This window comes from Hemiscyllium ocellatum, chromosome 11, assembly GCF_020745735.1.
Source record: "Hemiscyllium ocellatum isolate sHemOce1 chromosome 11, sHemOce1.pat.X.cur, whole genome shotgun sequence".
Taxonomy (NCBI): domain Eukaryota; kingdom Metazoa; phylum Chordata; class Chondrichthyes; order Orectolobiformes; family Hemiscylliidae; genus Hemiscyllium; species Hemiscyllium ocellatum.
The window spans coordinates 28446364-28454124 of record NC_083411.1 but is presented as its reverse complement, the minus strand read 5'-3'; positions in this window follow the sequence as shown (position 1 = coordinate 28454124).

Here is a 7761-nt window from a genome sequence, read left to right as displayed (position 1 = left end):
GATCTGGAATTTGCAAAAACGAAGCAAAGAACTATTATTTCCTTAACTCATTGGAAGCATGCAGAGAACAAACTAGGAACTGTCAGAACATAAAATAAAACAAAGGAAAGGAAACTCTGATTAAAAGCGAGAAATAAAAACAAACTGGAATATAATAATTTTTAAAATTCCTTTTTAATTTTATCAGTGTCCCAAAATTTTGTTAAATGGGAGTAAAAGTGAATTTTCAGGGCCAGAGAGGATGTTTAATAATAATTGAGAATGAACAGGTCATTAAACATTGTTATACTAAAATGCACAAGCCCTTTTTTTTTGTTTGTGTGTGATTATAATGGGTATGTACTATAATTTCACATGATTCCATATCTTTTCAATTCCAAGTTTGTTGGCAAAACACTTTTCCAGAAAGGTGCCTGGAAAAGCAGAGTAACTCAGACAACAACATCTGCACATAATCACAGATGTGGAGTATCTGCAAGCAATCTAATTTAATTTTCAATAGTGGTCAGTATCAATAGCTTTACGTTTCTCACCAAATCCAGGTCAATGTCTTTTGAACTTACAGATACTTATGCTGTTTGTATTACAGCATCTGCCCTAGTAATTTATTCTCCGCTTTGCTATTACCTTCCTACCTTCCACATGATTTTTCTTCCCGCCAGAACCATTACACACACAGATTTTCCGCACGATTGCTTGAGCACTTTTTTTATTTCGCCCAAGAATCTCGGTCAGCTCATGAATCCCAAATGGAATGCAAAAAAAAACCCAAAGAACTGTGGATGCTGGATGTTGGAAACAAAATCAGAAATTGCTGGAAAAACTCCGCAGTAGTGAGTTCTGAAGAAAGGTCACTGGACCCAAAACATTAACTCTACTTTCTTTCCACAGATGGTCGTTGTAAGCATTGGAAGGTAAACGGATGAGATTCTGAAGGGAGCATGTAGGAAGTTAGGCAGGAATTTAAAAAGTAGCAACATTTGAATTACTCCCGGTGCTATGAGCTAGTGAAGGTAAGAATAGGAGGATAGAGCAGATGAATGTGTTGCTGAGGAGCTGGTGCATGGAAGAAGGGTTCACATTTTTGAATTGTTGGAATCTCTTCTAGGGTAGAAGTGACCTGTATAAGAAGGACGGATTGCACCTGAATTGGAAGGCAACTAATATACTGGCAGGGAGATTTGCCAGAGCTCGGCAGGATTTAAACTAGTAAGGTAGGGGTGGGACCAGGGAGATGGTGAGGAAAGAGATCAGTCTGAAACTGATATAGTTGGGAAAAGGGATAGATCAAACAGTTAAGGCAGCTAGGAACAAAGCAGAGAACAAGGTAAGACTGATAAATCAAACTGCATTTATTTCAATGCAAGGTGCCTAACAGAGAAGGCAGATGCTGAAAATGTGTTGCTGGAAAAGCACAGCAGGTCAGGCAGCATCCAAGGAGCAGGAGAATCGACGTTTCAGGCATGAGCCCTTCCTGAAGAAGGACTCATGCCCGAAACGTCAATTCTCCTGCTCCTTGGATGCTGCCTGACCTGCTGCACTTTTCCAGCAACACATTTTCAGCTCTGATCTCCAGCATCTGCAGTCCTCACTTTCTCCTAGAGAAGGCAGATGGTATGGTTAGGAACATGGGACTGGGATATCATTGTAATTACAGAAACCTGGCTCAGGGATAGGCAGGACTGGCAGCTTAATTTCCAGGATACAAATGCGATAGGATGGCTAGAAAGGGGGTCAAGAGAGGAGAGGGAGACATGTTTTTGATAAGGGATAACATTATGACTGTACTTTGGGAGGATATTCCTAGGAATAATTCCAGGGATGTTATTTGGGTGGAACTGAGAAATAAGAAAGGGATGATTACCTTATAGATTATAGACCTTCCAGTAGTCAGTGGAAAATTGAAAAACAAATTTGTCAGGAGATCTCAGGTACCTGTAAGAATATTAGGGTGCTTATGGTAGGGGATTTTAATTTTCCAAACACAGACTGCCATCGTGTTAAAGGTTTAGATGGAGAGGAATTTGTTAAACGTGGCAAGAAACTTTTCTCTTTTAGTATGTGGATGTACCTGTTGGAGAAGGTGTAAAACTTGACCTCCTCTTGGGAATTAAGGCAGGGCAAGTGACTAAGGAGTCAGTGGGGGAGCACTTTGGGACCAATGACCATAATTCTATTAGTTTTAAAATAGTGATGGAAAAGGATAGACTGGATCTAAAAGTTAGAGTTCGAATTTGGAGAAAGGCCAATTTTGACAGTGTTAGGCAAAAACTTTCAAAAGTTGATTGAGGTCAGATGTTTGCAGGTAAAAGGATGGCCGGAAAATGGGAAGCATTCAAAAATGAGGTAACATGAGTCCAGAGACAGTATGTTCCTGTTAGGATGAAAGGCAAGGTTGGCAGGTGGAGGGAATGCTGGATAACTAGAGAAATTGAAGTTTAAATCAAGGAAAAAAGGAAGCATAAAGTAAATTGCAGAGATAGAAATTGAACATAGAACAATACAGCGCAGAACAGGCCCTTTGGCCCTCAATGTTGTGCCGACCTGAGAACTAAACTAAGCCCATCCCCCTACACTATCCCATCATCATCCATATGCTTATCCAAGTATTGTTTAAATGCCCCTCATGTGACTGAGTTAACTACATTGGCAGGCAGGGCATTCCACACCCTCACCACTCTCTGAGTAAAGAACCTGCCTCTGACATCTGTCTTAAATCTGTCACCCCTCAATTTGCAGCTATGTCTCCTCATTTAAGCCAACATCAACATCCTAGGAAGAAGACTCATTGTCCACCCTATCTAATCCTCTGATCATCTTGTATGTCTCTATCAAATCCCCTCTTAGCCTTCTTCTCTCCAATGAAAACAGACCCAAGTCTCTCAGCTTTTCCTCATAAGACCTTCCCTTCAGACCAGGCAACATCCTGGTAAATCTCCTCTCCACCTTTTCCCATGCTTCCACATCTTTCCTGTAATGGAGCTTACCAGAACTGTACACAATATTCCAAGTGTGCCCGCACAAGCGTTTGTATAGTTACAGCATAACATCATGGCTCCGGAACTCAATTCCTCTACCAATAAAAGCTAACATACCAAATGCCTTCTTAACAGCACTATCAACCTGAGTGGCAACTCTCAGGGATCTGTGTACATGGACACCAAGATCCCTCCGCACATCTGCACTTGCAAAAATCTTTCCATTGACCCAGCATTCTGCCTTCCTGTTAATCTTCCCAAAATGAATCACCTCACATTTATCTGCATTGAACTCCATTTGCCACTTCTCAGCCCAATTCTGCAGTTTATCCAAGTCCCCCTGCAACCTGCATCATTCTTCCACATCGTCTACCACTCCACCAACTTTCGTGTCATCTGCAAATTTACTAACCCATCCACCATTTATAAAACTGACAAACAGCAGTGGTCCCAAGACAGGTCCTTGTGGCGTACCATTAGTAACCGGACTCCAGGCTGAACCACCACTCACTGCCTTATTACAGAAAGCTAATTTCTAATCCAAACTACTAAATCACCCTCAATCCCATGCCTCTGCATTTTCTCCAAAAGCCTACCATGTAGAACCTTATCAAATGTGTTACTGAAGTCCATGTACACCATATCAACTGCCCTACCCTCATCCACATGCATGGTTACCTTCTCAAAAAACTCAATGAGGTTTGTGAGGTCGAGTGAATCCTTAGAAGAGTATAAAGGCAGTCAGAGTATATTTAAGAGCGAAATCAGGAGGGCAAATAGGGCTAAGAAGTGTCCAAAGGGATTTTATAAATATATTCAGGACAGAAGGGTAACTAGCGAGAGAATAGGGCCCCTCAAAGATTAGCAAGGCAGCTCATATGTGGAACAGCAGGAGAAAGGGAAGATACCAAACGGCGCTAGATAAATTTAGTATACCTGGTCAGCATGGACGGAGTTGGACCAAAGGGTGATTTTCCAGCTGTACATCTCCATGACTCTATGCTACCTGACCTGCTGAGTTTTTCCATCAATTTCTGATTTTAATTCCAAACGGAACTTTTCCTCAATTCTTTCTGCAATTCTTCAGAACTTGCTTTAGAATCATGCAGAACCGAAGGACCAGACCTCTTTTATAGAGTAGTGCTCATGGGTGCATGGTTTAAAAAACCTGTCTTGAAGAATAATCACCTGATAGCAAGGTGATGGCGCAGTAGTATTATCACTATATTTGTAATCCAGAAACCCGGGTAATGTTCTGGCAAATTGGGTTCAAAACCTGCCATGGAAGATTGAGGAATTTGAATTCATTTTTTATTAAAAGTCTAGAATGTACAATCATGAAACTTTTATTGATTGTGGGGGGAAAGAACCCATCTGATTCACGTCTGTCCCGTAGGGAAGGAAATGTATCATCTTTGCTTTATCTGATCTACATGTGACTCCAGATATACAGCAACTCTTAACTGCCCACTGGACAATTAGGAACGGACAGTAAATAATGGTATGGCCAGCGATACCTCATCTGGGTAATGAGTAAAGAAAAAAGCGAAAGGGTAAAATTAATAAAGAAACTATAAAACACTTCTACATTGAATTTATTATAGAATGAGCATACAATATTTAGAAGACTTGATGCAATCTCAGAAAATTCTGGAGTTTTAGGAAAATGCAAACATCACATCTTTTAATGTTCATAATGTCTGCTTAGCAGGTTGAAGTCTCATGTGGTACATGGGCAAACGGATTTACTTTCTATATAAACAAAGTTTCTAACTGAAAAGGAAACCACATGCAGATTAATTGCACATCCGCAGGGAACTTTGCGGTATGTACAGCTAAAATGTAAATGGTTTACAGTGTATGAATCCCTCACATGTTTATGCAGGAGGAGCTTCACAGAAGATCTCCGAAATTACAGCACAGCAATCAGGAACCTCCTTAGCCTTGGACATTGTTGGAATTGTCAATCGGTCAGCAGTGTTTCAGTCAAGCAGCTATACAAGTAGTTTATTAAACGCAATTTGGTTGTAAAGTGATCAGTGAATTGCAGACCTTTTCTTTAAAGTACTGCTGTTTGCTGTTACGTGATTCCATCCCTGCACTAGCTGAACAACAAAACCCAGCCTGAGGATCATCTGTCTGCAAAATGCAAATTCAGTGTCTTCAGCTAAATCAGGAATGCAATCACCTCTGCAAGCTTTAATTGTAGTCTACATGTAGAAACAACTTTATTTCAAACCGGGAAAATCTTGAGCAGGCCTGGACTTCCGTGTCGCTATCACGTGGTCAGTTGGCTTGTGTGCTTTCTGAAAGGTACAGTGCTTCAGTGATCTTAGTGTTAAAGTGTGAAATTTATTGTATAATTTCATTAAAATATGATTTTAAGATTTATTTAGACTGTGTTATCATTTGTGTTAGGCTAATTACTATTTTTGTTTCAATTTTTATTGATCCATTTGGTGGTTTACCCTAATTCTGTTTTTCCCATAGGCCCCATTATTTAGATTGCACAATTTTCTATAACACCAAGTGGCACGGGAAAGCAACTACCATGTTATAGAAGGACCGGTATCTGGACAGATCACCCCATGTTGAAACTTGAAATATCTTGCTTTTCTAAAACACATTATTTAAAGGAATGTGGGCATATCTGGCATGGTCAACATTTCTTGCCCATCGTAATTCTCTTTAACAAGGTGATGGTGAATCTACATTTTCACCCACTGTAGTCCATCTGGTGCAGATACACTCACAGTGCCAGCAGCCTGGTACAACTGAGTGAGCTTCTAGATTGCAATTTAGAATCAACTACATTACTGTGGATCTGGACTCACATGTAAGCTAGACCAGGTCAGAAGAATAATTTGATTTCCGATCTGGCATCAACTAAGCAGGTTTCTTTTAGAAAAATGATATTTCTTAGCACCATTAAAGACTAACTTTCAATCCCAGATTTTCCAAAATTAAGTAACTGAATGAAATTGTACCAGCTACAATGATGAGATTGGAACCCGTACCCCCATGGCATTGGTCTGAGAGTCTGGATTAGAAATCCAGTAACGTAACCACTATATAACCAATTCTTAACTATGGCACAGGACTACGAGGAAAGCACACACACAAACAAAAAAGCATTTTAAAACGAACCACTGATTAGAAAAGTGTTTTTGAACAAATTGAAGAGTAGATAGTTAACATTATTGCTGCGCACACTGTTAAAAGGTCTGTACTTAAAAGCTTCTTTAAGAGCTACCCTTTAGGCATAGTTGATATTTTTTGTATCTGTAAGTGCTATCTCACATAACCGAACGCCTTTCTCCATCACAAGCATTTGCGGCAAATTTTACCCATTAACCACCATCATTCAATCACTCATGTTTCCTATTGTTCGATTTATATGCAGAGGCGATTATAGATGATTCGATAACACAAAAGTGGAGGGAGAGCGAAATGAAAACCCAGTGGGTCGGGGTGTGTGTGGTTTATAATTTTGCATCTTGTTGAAGATAGGTGGTCTCCAAGTCCAGCTCCACAGACAGTTTCTCCGGCATTAAGTGGTCTCCCAGTGGCATGGGGAGGAAATACATCACATGCCTTTATTAGTAAAGTCGCCGGGTCCCTGTCGGAAGCAAGGGCCGATGTTGTCTGAAGTTCCCGCTGCAGAATTCCTTGCATTCGGGGGGAAAGTCAACATAGAGCTCGACAAGCAACGAGGCAAGTTTTATTTTTGTTCAGATACTAGCAGCAGGAGGAGTAGGAACAGCAGCAACATGTGATCTTCAAATGCGCTTTGACATCGAGAAGTCTAATTAAGAGACTAAATCTGACTTTTTTTCGAGGATAGATTAGATATGGATATGCTCTTATTATTCAAACGGAACCGTATACCGCAAAGGATTAGAAACGTGTCACCGTTAGACAATTGATAATGTATAGCTTGTGGGCAACTATTCACTAAGTATGCGGTTAAAGTGGGGAGTTTCGTATGGATTACCATAACCGAGATGAGGTTGGAACCTATGCCTTTTTCTTGCACCACAGTCGACTCATCCAGCCAACTGAGCTGCCCATTCCCCACTCCAGAATGTTACTGAGAATGGTTCTCTAAAGGCTCGTTACATTCAGCTTGATGAATCTAATAAATCCATATAGATTCAATATGAGCCACTCATGGCTTTCAAATGCTTGAGTATCTGTTAGTGGATTCAAAATTAATCTACCAATTACTTTATATATTTCAATAATAGGTTTAAATAATTACTGCGAAGGTTTCAAATGTTTACACTTGTCACCCAAATGTTAGGTGACTTTATTTCAATAGACATATTTTGGTAAAGCTAGTGGTAGTTTTAAAATGTTCAAGTCAAACTGGAAGGAGGGTGTAGATCGTGTTTTCATTGCAGACCCGGTGCACAGCAATATGGCCACCTCTGATACTCCACCAGTCCCTCCCTGCCCTGGAAATGTACATATATTACTGAATGGGACAGAGGAAATCTGTCTTGCCCTCACTTAAGATTAGATTCCCTACAGTGTGGAAACAGGCCCTTCAGCCCAACATGTCCACACAGACCCTCCAAAGAGTAACCCACCCAGACCCATTCTCCTACCCTATATTTACCCCTGACTAATGCACCTAACACTACAGGCAATTTAGCATGGCTAATTCACCTGACCTGCACATCTTTGGACTGTGGGAAGAAACCGTAGCACCCGGATGAAAGCCACACAGACACTGGGAGAATGTGCAAACTCCACACAGTCACCCGAGGCTGGAATCGAA